General features: G+C 38.9%; 1 pseudogene; it reads right to left on the bottom strand.

Moving 5' to 3' along the window:
- Nucleotides 1-1,092: 1,092 nt before the first annotated feature.
- Nucleotides 1,093-5,520, bottom strand: LOC109438705 (translationally-controlled tumor protein; annotated as a pseudogene).
- Between the last annotated feature and the right edge of the window lie 11,317 nt (nucleotides 5,521-16,837).

Genomic DNA, 16,837 nt, shown 5'->3' with positions numbered 1-16,837 from the left:
CCCCTGCAACTAAGATTGAACATGGCACCTTAAGCTCAGATGCTACTGAGCACCCAGATGGCTCAGTCAGTTGGAGCGCTTCCTCTCAACCACAAGATTGCCGGTTTCGACTCCCGCAAGGGATGGTGGGCTGCGCCCCCTGCAACTAGAAAATGGCAACTGGACCTGGAGCTAAGCTGAGCTCTCCACAACTAAGACTGAAAGGACAACAACTTGAAGCTGAATGGCACCCTCCACAACTAAGATTGAAAGGACAACAACTTGACTTGGAAAAAAGGCCTGGAAGTACACAATGTTCCCCAATAAAGTCGTGTTCCCCTTTCCCAATAAAATCTTTAAAAAAAAAAAAAAAAAAAAAAAAAAGAACAAAATGAACATTTTACCAAAGAGATTGAAATTTAAAAAAGGAACTGAATAGAATTTCTGGAGATTAAGAACTCAATAAAAGAAAGGAAGAATGAATTAGGCAGATTAGGTAATAAAGCTGACCAGATGGAAGAAAGAATCAGTGACATTGAAGATAGAAACCTGGAAATTACACAGATGGAAGAAGAAAGAGACTTGAGACTTAAAAGAAATGAAAGAACTCTACAAGAACTCTCTGACTCCATCAGAAAGAGCAATATAAGAATAATGGGCATACCAGAAGGAGAAGAAAGGGAGAAGGGAACAGAGAGTATATTGAAACAAATAGTTGATGAGAACTTCCCAAACTTGTGGAAAGAACTGGATCCTCGAATCCAAGAAGCAAATAGAACACCTAAATACCTCAACCCCAACAGGCCTTCTCCAAGGCACATTGTATTGAAGCTGTCTAAAATCAACGACAAAGAAAGAATCCTCAAGGCAGCCAGGGAAAAGAAGACGGTAACCTACAAAGGAAAGCCCATTAGATTATCATCAGATTTTTCAGCAGAAACTCTACAAGACAGGAGGGAGTGGACTCAAATAATAAAACTATGAAAAGAGAGAAATTATGAGCCAAGAATAATAAATATATCCAGCAAAGATATCCTTTACATATGAAGGAGGAATAAAGACCTTGCCAGACATTCAGAAGCTGACCTGCACTACAAGAAATACTGAAGGAGGCTATTCGACCTGAAACATAAAAGCAGAGAATAGAAAACCACGAGTAGTATTACGAACAGACAGACAGAAGCAAGAAATGGCTCTCCTTCCATCACCATATATTTGATCCCCTTTACCCTCATCTACCACGCCTCCTGGGTGGTGAACACACAATGTGATTTATAGAGGATGTAATACAGAATTGCATACGTGAAATTTATGTAACTTTACTAACAATTGTCACCCCAATAAATTTTAATTAAAAAAAGAGGGTCAAATATATGGTGATGGAAGGAGACCTGACTCTGGGTGGTGAACACACAATGGGATTTATAGATGATGTAATACAGAATTGTACACCTGAAATCTATGTAACTTTACTAATAATTGTCACCCCAATAAACTTTAATTTAAAAAAAAAAAAAGAAGCAGGAAATGGCAACGTCTACACCAAGTAGGACACTATACACTTAAACATAACATACATGGTAAAGAAGAAAATAAAAAACACTTAAACAAAAGAGGAAAGAGACATCTTCCTACTGCAGTGCAGAAATCAACTCACAGCAAATTTGTGACAACAAAAACATTAAAGGGGAGAGAGTAAAGGTCTGAACCAGCACAAGGGAATGGAGAAAGTAAGCACTCTGAAGAAAACGGAATACTCTAAACATGAAACTTTCTTTTACATAAACTTAATTGTAATCAGAATGGTAAAATCTAGAAAAGAAATATATAACAGAGATAAAAGAAGAAACAGAGGGGAAAATCATAGAATACCACCACACTGAAATAATAGACAGCAGCAAAAATGCAAAGAAACAATGGAGACACCGTCCTACCAGAAAACCAGACAGAATGATAGGAAATCCTCACATATCAATAATCACCCTAAATGTAAATGGACTGAACTCACCAATAAAAAGGTACAGAGTAGCAGGTTGGATAAAAAAAAGTAAACCCAACCATGTACTGCTTCCAGGAGACAAATCTCTGCTACAAGGATAAATACAGACTGAAAATGAAAGGGTGGAAATGGACACTCCAAGCAGTTTGTCCCAAGTTTTGATTGTGTGGGGTTGTGAGTTCAATGGTTTGAGGTCTCAAAACACATTGATGATCTGTGTTCCAAGTTTGAATCTCTGAGGTAATGAGAGGTCTGTGTTCAGTGTGTTAGGATCTGTAATCATTGCTTGTATTTCAAGATTTTTGTCTGATGTGTTTCAGGGTCACTGTGCAGAGTGTTAGGTCTCTGAGCACCTTGAGGATCTGTGTCCCATATGTTCAGTCTGAGGTAATAGAGAGTATGTGTTTGGGTATGACATCTCTGAATTTTAGAGTGTTACAAGTCTGAGTGTTAGCTCTTGAGGGCTCTGTATCAAAAATGTGAGGGCTCTCAACTCTTTGTTGGTCTGTGTACTAAGTGTTGTCAATAGCATTTGGGGATTTATGTTTAGGGTATGAAGTCTCTAAAATCTTATAGAGCCTGTGCTCCAAGATTTGGACTGGAAGTATTAATTGTCATTGTTCAAGCTGTCAGGTATATGAGATTGTATGCAGCCTATTTTCTAAGGGTTGGACCTGAGATATTTGGGAGTGTTGGGTTCAGCACATTACGACTCTGAAATTTTAGAGGGCTGTGTCCCAAGGTTTGGGTGCAAAGTATTTAAGATCTGTGTTCAGACTATGAGGTCTCTGAAATCTATGCACACCTGTGTTCCAAGGTTGAATCTTATGGATTTGGGGTTCTGAAGTCAGGATGTGAAGTCCCTTATCTCGTTAAGAATCTGTCTGCCAAAGCGTAAGTCTGAAGTATTTTGGAATGTGTGCTCAGGGTGTATGCTCTATGAACTCACTGAAGGTCTATTTTTCAAGGTTTTAGTCTGAGGTGTTTGAGGCAAGAGATCGCTGAATGCTTTGAGCTAAGTTTACTTAAAAGGTTTTTGATGTCTCAGTTCAGGGTATGCAGCCCTTGATTTCTTTGAGGTTCGGGGTCCCAAGGTTTGAGTCTGAAGTTTGGGAGTCTGTGTTTAAACTGTTCTGAACTCTTTGAGGTTCTGTATATTAAAGTTTTAATCAATGTGTTTGGGAATCTGTGTTTATGATGTGAGGTCTCTAAAATTGTTGAGAGTCTGTCATACAAATTTTGAATCTGAGCTATTTGAGGGTCTGTATTCAGGATGTGAGAGCACTGAACTCTTTGATCATCTCTGTTACAAGATCTAAGGTAGCTGGAGGAATGTGTGTTAGAGTGAGAGTCTGTGGCTCTTTGAAGTTCCTTTTTTAAACAATTGATTCTGAGCTATGTGGGGGTCTTTGTTCAGAGTGCGAGGTCTTTAACTTCTGTGAGGATCTATGTCCTAAGATTCTGAGCTTGATGTATTTGCAGATCTATGTTTAGGGCATGAGGGCTTATGCATTTTCAGGTCTCTGTTAGGATGTACAGTTGAGAAGCCTTGGAATTCTTCAAAGATGGATATTCCAAGATTTGAGAGTGAGGTTTTTGAGGATCTGCATTTAGATTATAATGTCACTGAATCCTTTGGAAGTCTGTAATTTAACTGATATATTTGTGGATCTGTGTTTAGGATGTGAGGTCTCTGAACTCATTAAGGGTCTGTGGTGCAAGGTCAGAGTCTGAGGTCGTTGTTGTTGTTGTTTTCTCCAACTGTATTAGTCTCTTTTTATTCTTTTGGTAATCTCTTTCAGAGTTAACTACTTCCATTGGTAGGTAATGAAATGTCTAAGGAATCCACTTCAAATGTTAGTTCTGCTGTGAACATGGTCTTTCCCTTTACTTCAACTCAAAATTAAGACTTTTGATCTTTGTTTTTCATATTCGAGCCCCAAAAGTAGTTTTCACTGTAAAAGTCATCCAAAGACAGTCTTATGCTTTGTAGTAGTGGTCTACAACCAGACTCTAGCTTCTTCAGGAACACTACACAGGATAGATTTAAATATGTATTAAGAGGCATTCTCTCAAATGAGTTTAAATGCATTTTATTTTTAGACAACCTAGGTGACATATTTTTCCTGAAAACCATGCCTCTGCTCCAAATAAATCAAGGTCAAAATAAATAATGAGCTCAAGGATCGGTCCCATTTGTCCTAGTCCTAGTGTGTGGATGGAAAACAGCAGCCAGAGATGGAAAAAAAGATGGTGGAATCAGTAAATGCTGTGCCTGCTGCCGCTCATGACCACATTAACATTACAACTAAATTACAGAACAATCAACCTTGAGAACCATCTGAAGACTAGCTGAACAGAACCCTATATAAAGGATATAAAGAAGATGCCACATTGAGACTGAAGGAAAAAAGAAAGAAAACCAGCAGCCAGTTATGATGATGATGACAGGTGATAAATCCAAATAGGCAAATTTGTTAACATTTTTTTCCATTTCTAAACGATCCATAAAGAAAATCACATATGGGGGTCACACTATTTTCACGCAGTCCATCAGAGCAACCTTGCCATCTGGATTCATATTTTCACCAATAAATAACTGGTAGTTTTTGAAATTAGCAAGGATGTGCTTGATTTATTCTGCAGCCCCTGTCATAAAAGGTTTTACTCTTTCTGGTCTCTGTTCTTCAAGCTTCCCTTTGATTTCATATAATCATTGATGTACTTCTTTTTTTAAAAAAATAATTTTTAGTAATTCCTCTTTTTTTTTTTTTTTAAGATTTTTATTGGAGAAGGGGAACAGGACTTTATTGGGGAACTGTGTGTACTTCCAGGCCTTTTTTCCAAGTCAGGTTGTTGTCCTCTCAATCTTAGTTGTGGAGGGTGCCGTTCAGCTTCAAGTTGTTGTCCTTTCAGTCTTAGTTGTGGAGGGCGCAGCTCAGCTCCAGGTCCAGTTGCCATTTTCTAGTTGCAGGGGCGCAGCCCATCATTCCTTGCAGGAGTCAAGGAATCGAACTGGCAACTTTGTGGTTGAGAGGATGCGCTCCAACCAACTGAGCCACCTGGGAGCTCAGCGGCAGCTCAGCTCAAGGTGCCGTGTTCAATCTTAGTTGCAGGGGGCGGAGCCCACCATCCCTTGCGGGACTCGAGGAATCGAACTGGCAACCTTGTGGTTAAGAGCCCACTGGCCCATGTGGGAATTGAACTGGCAGCCTTTGGAGTTAGGAGCATGGAGCTCTAACCGCCTGAGCCACCGGGCCGGCCCTGATGTACTTCTTGTAGGCTCCTTTTGTGAAACTGGTTTCCTGCAAATGATGGTTCATGACAATATCAACACCAGTGACTACTGTGTTTTCTGTACCTTCATACTTGGGGCCTTCTGCAGAGGTATTACCACCAATGAGCGATTCACCAATGTTACCTTCTGTTCTACTGACCATCTTCCCCTTCACCTCCAGGCACAGCCGCTCTGTAATCTCCTGGATCTTGTAGATGTCGGAGAACATCTCATCATGGCTGATGAGGTCCCGGTAGATGATCATGATAACAGCAGCACTGGCTTAGCAGGAGCTCAGAGCTCAGAGTGAGTAAGATGGAGCCAGAACGGTGTTCAGGGGGAGTGGACAAAAAAGCCAGAGTCTGAGGTTTTTGAAGTTGTGTATATGGGATGTAAGGCCTCTGATTCCTTGAAGGTGTTTTTCTTAGAATTGACTCTGGGGTACTTGAGGATCATCTTTAAAGTGTGATACCCTTGAAGTCTTTGAGGTCTGTTTCCTAAGATTTCAACTTTATGTATATGCAGATCTGTGTTTAAGATGTCAGGTCTCTGAAACCTTTGAGCATCTGGGTTTCATGTTTTGAGTCTCTGGTGTCATGGCCTGTGTTCTGGTTATAAGCACTCACAAATCTTTTAGGATCTGTGTTTTAAAGTTTGAATGTGAGGTATTTGGGCTGTGTTTGGTCAGTGAGGTCTCTGAACTCATTTAGGTTTGGTGACCCTAGTTTGAATCTCAGATATCTGAGGGGATCTATGTTCAGGTATTTAGATTTTAGATCTCCTTGAGGTTTTTTTGTCACAAGGTTTGAGTCTGGGGCATTTGGAAATTCGTATTCTGGGTGTGAGGTCTATGAACTCTTTGAGAACCTGTGTTCCAAATATTGTGTTTCAGTTATTTGGAAGTGTTTCTTCATGTTGTGAGGCTGCAGAACACTCTAGAGTTTGTGTTCCAAGGTTAGAGTCTGAGATGTTCAGGATCTGTGTTTGGAATGTGAGACCTCTGAACATGTTGAGAGGGTTTGTGTTCCAGGATTTGAGTGTGTGGTATTTGGGGATTTGTGTTGAAAGTGTGAAGTCTCTAAATTTTTTGTAGGCCTTTATTCCAAGTTTTGAATCAGAGGTATTTGGGGTTCTGTGTTCAGGGAGTGGGAGATGTTTTAACTCATTGTATGTGCTCCAAGTATTGAATCTGAGGGATTTGGAGATCTGTGTTCAGTTGAGAAATCCCTGAACACATTCAGTGTGGTTTTCCTTAGGTTTCATTCTGACGTAGTGGTGTGTGAGTTCAGGATTTGAAGTTTCTAAACACTTTGATGATCTTTGACCAAAGTTAGACTCTGAGGTAACGAGATCTGTGTTCAGTGCATATAGTCTCTGAAATCATTGATTATTTCTTGTTTTCAAGGATTTATTCCTAGATGTCTGGCGTTCAATGTTCAGTATGTAAGGTCTCTGAACTCTTTGACAGCCAGTGTTCCAAGGGTGAAGTCTGGGGTATTTGATGGTCTGGATCGAGGGTATAAGGTCTCTGAACACTTTGAGTATCTATGTGCCAAGATTTGAGTGTATCCTGTTGGGGCTGAAAAATACTTTTCATCGCACCGTTTAAGTTCCTCTAGCTGGGCTAATAATCAAATTAACAAGGACAGATTAACAGGAGAAAAGTCAAAATATTAATACATACATATGGAGATTTTTCTGGTCAAGATGGCAGAGTGGGTAAACGCTGTGCTTGCCTCCTCTCATGATCACATCAAAATTACAACTAAATTATAGAACAACCATCATTGAGAATCACCCGAAGTCTAGCTGAACAGAAGTCCTAAAACTAAGGACATACAGAAGCTACCTTGAGACTGGTACAAGGGGCACAGACATGGAATGGGCTGGTCCCACACCCATGTGTGGCAATTAAAAATTGGGAGGGACATCTTGGCTGCAGAAGTCCCCCAGGAGGAGTGAGGGTTCCCAGGCCCACAACAGCCTCCCCAGCTCAGGGTTTCAGTGCTAGGGAGAGAAGTCCCCATAACTTCTGGCTGTGAAAGCCAGCAGAGATTGTGGCTGAGGGAGACAGAGTCCCAGACGACCTCTTAGAGGGCCCACACATGGACTTCCTCGCTGATAGACACTCTCCCTCTGATCTCCAGCACAATGGTAGCAGCTTGGAAGGTATCAGGAACATACACAGAGGAACAAAATTATCTGGCTTTGGGGCAAGAGCTGGAGGGGCAGCTTTCTCCCAGACAGAAGGGCTGGCAGAATCCAGTATTTCTTTGTTGAGCTCTCCCTCCTCCCAGCATAGCAATGCAGGCCTACCTAAAGAAACAATAAAAATCACAAATCAACAGGTTATCCTTATACTTAAGGGATCTGGAAAACGAACAGCAAAATCAGCCAAAAGGGAGTACAAAGAAGGAGTTAATAAAGATCAGAGCAGAAATAAATGAAATAGAGACCAATGAAACAATACAAAAGATCAATGAATCCATGAGCTGGTTTTTAGAGAAGATAAACAAAATCGACAAACCTTTAGCCAGACTCATCAAAAAAAGAGAGAGAGAGGACCCAAATTAATAAAATCAGAAATGAAAGAGATGTGACAACAGACACCACAGAAATACAAAAAATTTTAAGAAATTACTATGAGCAACTATATGCCAACAAATTTGACAATCTGGAAGAAATGGACAATAATTTAGAAGCATACAACCTTCCAAGGCTAACTCAAGAAGAAACAGAAAACCTGAATAAACTGATTACTACCAGGGAAATTGAATCAGTAATCAACAAGCTCCCAAAAAGCAATAGCCCTGGGCCAGATGGCTTTACAGCGGAATTTTACGAAACATTCAAAAAAGAATTATCACCTATTCTCAGACTACTGCAAAAAATCCAGAAGAAGGGAAGCTTCCCAAACACTTTTTACGAGGCCCCTATCACCCTGATCCCAAAATCAGACAAAGACATTACAAAAAAAGAAAACTATAGGCCAATGTCCCTAATGAACATAGATGCAAAAATCCTCAACAAAATATTAGCGAACAGAATTCAGCAATACATTAAAAAGATCACACACCACGATCAAGTGGGATTCATCCCTGGTATGCAAGGGTGGTTCAACATCCGCAAATCAATTAATGTGATACACCACATTAACAAAAGGAAAAATAAAAATCATATGATCATATCAATAGATGCAGAAAAAGCATTTGACAAAATCCAGCAGCCATTTATGATAAAAACTCTTAAGAAAGTGGGAATAGAGAGATCATATCTCAACATAATAAAGGCCATATATGATAAACCCACAGCTAACATCATACTCAATGGGGAAAAGCTAAAACCATTCCCCTTAAGATCAGGAACAAGGCAAGGTTGCCCACTTTCTCCACTTCTATTCAACATAGTGCTGGAAGTTCTAGCTACAGCAATCAGACAAGAAAAAGAAATAAAAGGCATCCAAATTGGTAAGAAGGAAGTAAAATTGTCATCATATGCAGATGACATGATACTGTATACAGAGAACCCTAAAGACTCCACCAAAAACTATTAGAACTGATAAATGAATTTAGTAAAGTAGCAGGATACAAAATTAATATTCAGAAATCAGTTGCATTTGTATATACCAATAATAAAATATCAGAAGGAGAAATTAAGAAAACAATCCCATTTACAATTGCTTCAAAGACTATAAAATACCTGGGAATAAATTTAACCAAAGAAGTAAAAGATCTGTACTCAGAAAATTATAAGACACTGAAGAGAGAAATTAAAGAAGATACAAATAGATGGAAATACATACCATGTTCATGGATAGGAAGAATTAATATAGTTAAAATGTCCATACTGCCTAAGGCAATATACAGATTCAATGCAATTCCTATCAAATTACCAAGGACGTTTTTCACAGAAATAGAACATATAATCCTAAAATTTATATGGAACCATAAAAGACCCCGGATAGCCTCAGCAATCTTGAGAAATAAGAACAAAGTGGGAGGTATAACAATACCTGAAATCAAATTATACTACAAGGCTATAGTAATCAAAACAGCATGGTACTGGCATAAAAACAGACACATAGATCAATGGAACAGAATAGAGAGCCCAGAAATAAATCCATGCCTATATGGTCATTTAATCTATAACAATGGAAGCAAGAATTTATAGTGGGGTAAAGACACTATTCAATCAATGGTGCTGGGAAACCTGGACAGACACATGCAAAAAAATGAAGCTGAACCACCTCCTTACACCATATAAAAGAATAAATTCAAAATGGATTAAAGACTTAAATGTAAGATCTGAAACCATAAAAGTTCTAGAAGTACATATAGGAAGAAAGTTTACAGACATTACCCAGAGTAATATTTTTACTGGTATATCCCCTTGGGCAAGGGAAGTAAGAGAAAAAATAAACATGTGGGATTACATCAAACTAAAAAGTTTTTTTCACAGCAAAGGAAACTATCAATAACACAAAAAGGGATCCTACTGAATGGGAGAAGATATTTGTCAATGATATATCTGATAAGGAGTTAATATCCAAAATTTCTTTTTAATAAAATCTCATACAACTCAACACCAAAAAAAATCCAATTAAAAAATGGGCAGAGGACCTGAATAGACATTTCTCCAAAGAGGACATACATGTGACCAATAGACATATGAAAAATGCTCAACTTCACTAATCATCAGAGAAATGCAAATAAAAACCACAATGAGATACCACCTCACTCGGGTCAGAATGGCTATCATCAATAAATCAACAAGCAACAAATGCTGGCGAGGATGTGGAGAAAAGGGAACCCTCGTGCACTGTTGGTGGGATTGCAGATTGGTGCAGCCACTATGGAAAACAGTATGGAGGTATCTCAAAAAATTGAAAATGGAACTACCTTATGACCTAGCAATTCCACTCTTGGGTATCTATCCAGAGAATTCCAAAATGCTAATTCAAAAAAATCTATGCACCCCTAAGTTTATTGCAGCACTATTCACAATAGCCAAGACATGGAAATAACCGAAATGCCCATCGGTAGATGACTGGACTAAGAAACTGTGGTACATTTATACAATGGAGTATTACACAGCCATAAAGAAGAATGAAATCTTACCATTTACAACGATATGGATGGACCTAGAGAACATTATGCTAAGTGAAATAAGTGAGACAGAGAAAGACAAATATCATATGATCTCACTTATATGTGGAATCTAAAGAAAAGATAAATGAACGAACTAATCAGAAACAGACTCAGAGATAGAGGGAAAACTGAGGGTTGCTAGATGGGAGGGCGTGGGGATAAGGGGCAAGGTGAGGGGATTAAAAAGCACAATCAGTAACCACAAGATTGACACATGGATATGAAAGTCAATTTGGGGAATGTAATCAGTAATGTCATAAAGATTTTGTAGGGTATAGGATGGACTCTTGTCTTATTAGGGAGACCACCTCAGGGAAGATATAGATGCCTGAGCTCTGCACTGTACACCTGAAACTGAAGCTGAATAATAATCAATGTCAAATATATATATATATATAGTCACAAGAAGCGGAGTACAGCATTAGGAATAGAGACAATGGAAACGTAATGGCTGTATACGATGTCAGAGAGGTAGTAGATTGGGGGAGAGGGGTTATCACTGTGAGGGGTACAAATGATAAATGTCTAACTATTACAGTGTTTTGTACACAGGAAACTAATAAAAAATTATAATTTCAAAAAATATGAATAATAAAATGGGAATAACTACATATATACCAAAAATTACTTTAAATGTAATCAGATTAAATGCGTCAATCAAAAGATAGTTTGACTGAAGGCATAAGAAAACAAGACTCTTACATATGCTGCCTACAATAGACTTACTTCAGATTGAAAGACACACACAGACTGTAAGTAAAGGAGTAGAAAAAGATATTAATGTGAAAATGCAAACAAACAAAAAACTGGGGTAGCAATACTAACACCAGACAATAGACTTGAAAACATGACTATCACGAGACAAAGAAGGACCCAGTAATCCCACTTCTGGGTATTTATCCAAAAAAAAACCAAAACACTACTTTGAAGGGACATGTGCATCTGTATGTTCATTGCAGCATTATTTACAATGGCCAAGATATGGAGGCAACCTGGGTGACCATGAATGGATGAATGGGTAAAGAAGAGGTGGTACATATATACAATGGAATAGTAATCAGCCATATAAAAATATGAAATCTTACCATCTGCAACAACATAGACAGACATAGAGGGTATTGTGCTGAGTGGAGTAAGTCAGACAGAGAAAGACAAATGCCATATGATTTCACTTATATGTGGAATCTAAAGAACAAAACAAACAAACAAAACAGAAACAAACTCAGTAGATAAAGAGAACATTTTGAGGTTTGCCAGCTGGTTGTAATAGCTATGTATAATGTCAGACGGGTACTAGACGTATCGAGGGGATCACTTCATAAATTATACCCATATAAATGTCTAGCCACTATGCCGTACACCTGAAACTAACATAAACTAATACTGAATGTCAACTATAATTTTTTTTAAATCATTACTGGACATAAAGTACAGCAGAGGGGATGTAGTCAATAATATTGTAATAACTATGTATGGTGTCACATGGGTACTAGATTTATCGGAGTGATAGATGGCAGGGGGTTTGGTTCAAAAAGGAGAAGGAACTAAGAAGTACAAATTGGTAGTTACAGAATAGTCATGGAGGATAGAACATCTAAAAGTTTACAGACTTCACACTCTAAGCTCAGTCCCTAGTATCTCAGGCTGAAATCTTGGAAGATGCCCTAAATGAGTTCAGAAACCTCACTCCCTGATAACTCCCCAAATGCCTCAGAATCAAGCCTTGGAACACAGTCCCTGAAAGAATTCAGAGACTTTAAACCCTAAAAACAATCCACCAAATACTTCAGACTCAAATCTTGGGAGAGAGCCTCAAAAATTCGAGACTTAAGACTTAAAACTGAAAAGAAATTCCCCAGGTACTTTAAACTCAAATTTTGAGAAGAAGGTCGGAACTATCTATGTACCACTTCCTCAAGGAACTCATAGACCTCACTCCCTGAACTAATCCCCCAATAATCTCACACTCATCACTTAAAACACAGGCTCTTGAAAAGTTCAGAGACATCATATCCCAAATTCAGACTCAAATCTTGAGACACAGAACCTCAGATTTCTTGGACTTCACACCAGGAACAACTCCACCCCCCAAATATTTAAGATTCAAACCTTGGGAGGGAATCTCAAAAATATCAAAGACTTCATTCCCCATAGTCATGGGGATATAAAGTATAGTATAAGGAATATAGTCAACAATATTATAATAACTATGTATGCTGTCAGATGCCTACTAGATTTATCAGGTGATCACCTCGTAAGTTATATAAATATCTAATCACTATGTTGTATACCTGAAACTGATGTAATATTGTATGTCAACTCTAATTGAAACATAAAACAATTATTTTTAAAAAAAAAAAAACCTACCAAAAATTTTTTTAAAAATACATGCACATGGGGATTTCACATAAGCATGAAAATTTCAGACAGTAAGGCAACATTGGGAATAAGATATTTTGGACAAAGGAGAGAGTGGAGGGGAGCACTATTAGATTTCAGTGACAATGGGCAATTTACAGGTTGTCGAGGAAAAGCTGAACATACATGGCAGGAAAATTCTTGCTGGGCAACTCAGAAACAATGGGACACAGTGGGTATCTAGCTAACAGGCTTGGAGTCTTCCTGAGTAATCCTAGGGTGAAAATTCTTCGGGTGATTAAGCCCGGGCTCCCTTCCTAAAAAGCAGGTTTCTCTGTCTGAATCTCTTGGGCAGAAAAGGAAGGGAGGCTCAAAGGTTCTTTCTGAATCTTGTTTCTTAATAAACAGCTTAAAGCCAATCTCCCAAAATGCAGAATAAGGGTGGCAAAATTTTGGTTCCCTTCAGTAGTATATGGGAGGGGGTATTATGTTCAGGTTGTGGACCTTAAAACATATCTCAATAAATTTTAAAGGACCAAGATTATACAGTGTATATTTTATGATTACAGTTGAATTAGATTGCAAATCAATTATATGATATATTGGAAACCCCCAAATATCTGGAAATTAAACAACGTACTTTTAAAAGATTCATTGGGTTAAATACAAAATCACAAGGAAAATTAGAAAAAATTTTGAACTGAATGATAACAAAAGTAGAACAGATCAAAATTCATGGGATTAAATTAAAGGAATACTTAGAGGGAAATTTATAGCTTTAACTGATCATATTAGAAAAGTCAAGGAAGGTAACCACTGATATGTGGTATATAAACCAAAAACAACAAAAGAACAAGACAAACAAATGAGAAACAGAAACTCATAGACACAGATAATAGTTTAGTGGTTGCCAGAGGGTAAGGGGGGTGGGGGGTGGGGGTGGGAGATGAGGGTAAGGGGGATAGAATATATGGTGATGGAAGGAGAACTGACTCTGGGTGATGAACACACAATGGGATTTATAGATGATGTAATACAGAATTGTACACCTGAAATCTATGTAATTTTACTAACAATTGTCACCCCAATAAATTTAATTTAAAAAATTGGAACAGGGACACCCAAATAATACAGACCTTGGGACCCAGACACTCAAAGAGATCAGAGACCTCAAACCCTGAACAGAGGCCCCCAAATACCTGAGACTCAGTTCTTGCAACACAAACCACCAAAAAGTTCAGAGAGCTCAAACCTTAAATATAGACCTCTAAATACTTCAGACTCACACCTCTGGACACACACCACCAATATATTCAGAGACCTCACATCTTGAATATGAACCCACATACCTCAGACTCAAATACTGGGATAAAGACCATCTACAAGTTCAGACATTTTGAACTCTGAACACAGCGCCCAAATACCTCAGACTTAAACTTTGATACAGACCCTCACAGAGTTCAGAAACTTCAAACCCTGAACACAAACCTGAAAATACCTGAAACTCAAACATTAAAACACAGACCCACAAAAATTTGAGGGATCTCCTACCCTGACACAGACCCACAAGTACCTCAGGTTCAAACCTTACAATGGGACTTAACGGATGTCGGAGACTTTACACCATGAACTCCCTCAGCAAACATTGGGACATGCTTAAGGAGTTGAGAGACTTCAAGCTCTGGACACAGATCCTTAGTTACCGCATTCTCATACCTTGAGATACAGACCCTCAGAGAATATAGACATCATACCCTGAAAACAGACCCCTAAATATCTCTGATTTGTGACAAAGACCTTAGAAAGTCCAGAGACATCACACTCTGAACATATATTACAAAATACTTAAGGCTCAAACTTTGGAACAGAGACTCTCAATGAGTTCAGCAATCTCACAACCTGAACACAAAACACAAATACTCTAGACTCAAACCTTGGGACATAAACTATCCAAAAGTTCAAAGACTTCACACCTTGAAAACAAAGCCTCAGCTACCTCAGACTTAAGTCTTGCAACACGGACCCACAAAGAGTTTACAGACCTCACACCCTGAACAAAGGTCACAAATACCACCAACCCAGACTTGGAATAGAGACCCTTTAAAAAAAAATCACTGACCTCAAATCCTGAACTCAGACCTTAAGTAATTCACACTAAAAACTTTGGGACAAAACCCTGTAAAACTTCACACTTCATGCCCTAAAATTTGAACCCAAATACCTCAGATTCAAGCCTCAGGATACAGAGCTCAATGAGTACAAACACAACACACCCTGAACAAGACTCCCAAACACTTCAGACTCAAAAATTAAAACAAAGACCTTAAAATAGGACAGAGACCTCAAATCCTAAACACAAACCCCAAATAACTCACAATAAAAACTTAGTGCAATGACTCTCTAAAAGGTCAGTGACCTCAAATCCTAAACACAAACCCCAAATAACTCACAATAAAAACTTAGTGCAATGACTCTCTAAAAGGTCAGTGACCTCATACCCTGACTACAGACCCGCAAACACCTCAGACCCAAATATTGGGATACAGAAACCTATAAGTTCAGACACCTCATACCTGAACACTGCCACTAAATAACTGACTCATAAAACGTTGGTAACTCCCTGAAAGTTCAGAGACCTCACGCCTGAATATGGACCTCCTAACACTCAGACCTTAAACCACATACTCTGATATTTTCAGAGACATCACACCATTAAATATTGACCCTCAAATACCTCAGATTCAAACCTTGGGACTCAGACCCTCAGAGAGTTTAGAGACCTCACACTCTGAATACAAACCTCCAAGCACACAAACAAAAGAAGTTGGGCCACACATCCTCAAATAGTTTAAAGACTTCATACCCCGAACAGAGACGCTGAAGTACCTCAGACTCAAACCTTGGATTAAAAACTCAAAGATTTCAGAGAACTCACACCCTGATCACAGATCTAAAAATACCTTAAACTGAAACCTTGGATATGCACCCTCAATAAGTTCAGAGACCTGGCACTGAACACAGACTTCCAAGTATTTCAGACTCAGAAATTGGGATATAGACCCTTAAAAAGCAAGGATCTTATACCCTGAAGTCAGACTGCAAATATCTCCAACCCAAACTTGGAACACATACACTCTAAAACTTCAGAGACCTCACACCCTGGACACAGATGCTAAATCACCTCAGACTTGATCCTTGGGACATAGACCCTCTAAAAATTCAAGAACCTCACACCCAAAACAGAGGCCCCCAATAACTCACACTAAAACCTTAAGACGAAGAACCTCGAAAAGTTCAGAGACATCACAGCCTGAACACGAACTACAAATATCTTCAACTCAAATCTTCTCAGTGACTCTCTAATAGTTCGGAGACCTCATGCTCTGAAACAGACCCCTACGTCTCCTATATTCAAACCCCAGGAAACAGACACTCAAAGATTTCAGAGACCACACATCCTGAACATAGATCCCCCCAGTACCTCAGACTCAGACCACAAAACACAGGTCATTCAAGCATTTAAAACCTCAGATTCTGAACTCAGACCCCAAGTACATCAGACTCAAACCTTGAGACAAACACCTTCAAAGATTTCAGAGACCTCACACCCTTGACACGGACTTGAAATACTTCAGGCTCAAACCTTGGAACCCACACCCTTCAGGAGTCCAGAGACCTCATGTCCTACATACAGAACCCCAATCTCGTAGGTTAAATTTGGAATACAGACCTTCAAAGAGAAACTTCACACCCTGAACACAGACTTTAAAATGTGTCAAACTCGTACCTTGGAACACAGACCTCCAAAGAATTCAGAGATCTTACTCCTGGGCACAAACCCCAAAACAGCAGAAAGACATTAAACATGAAACAATCAACTTAGAGACCTCATACGCTGGGATGACTCAAACTTCTCAGACGACTCACACCTAGGACAGACCCCTAGACTTCTCAGGGTCTCATACTCTGGACAAAGATGCCTACACAGGTCATAAACAGAGACCACCAAATGGCTGAGGGAATTGGCTCCCTCAAACACAGATACCTAAAGTGTTCAGAAACTTCACACTTTGGATA

The sequence above is a fragment of the Rhinolophus sinicus genome, chromosome X, assembly GCF_036562045.2.
Source record: "Rhinolophus sinicus isolate RSC01 chromosome X, ASM3656204v1, whole genome shotgun sequence".
Taxonomy (NCBI): domain Eukaryota; kingdom Metazoa; phylum Chordata; class Mammalia; order Chiroptera; family Rhinolophidae; genus Rhinolophus; species Rhinolophus sinicus.
This window is presented reverse-complemented; position numbering and strand designations above follow the sequence as displayed.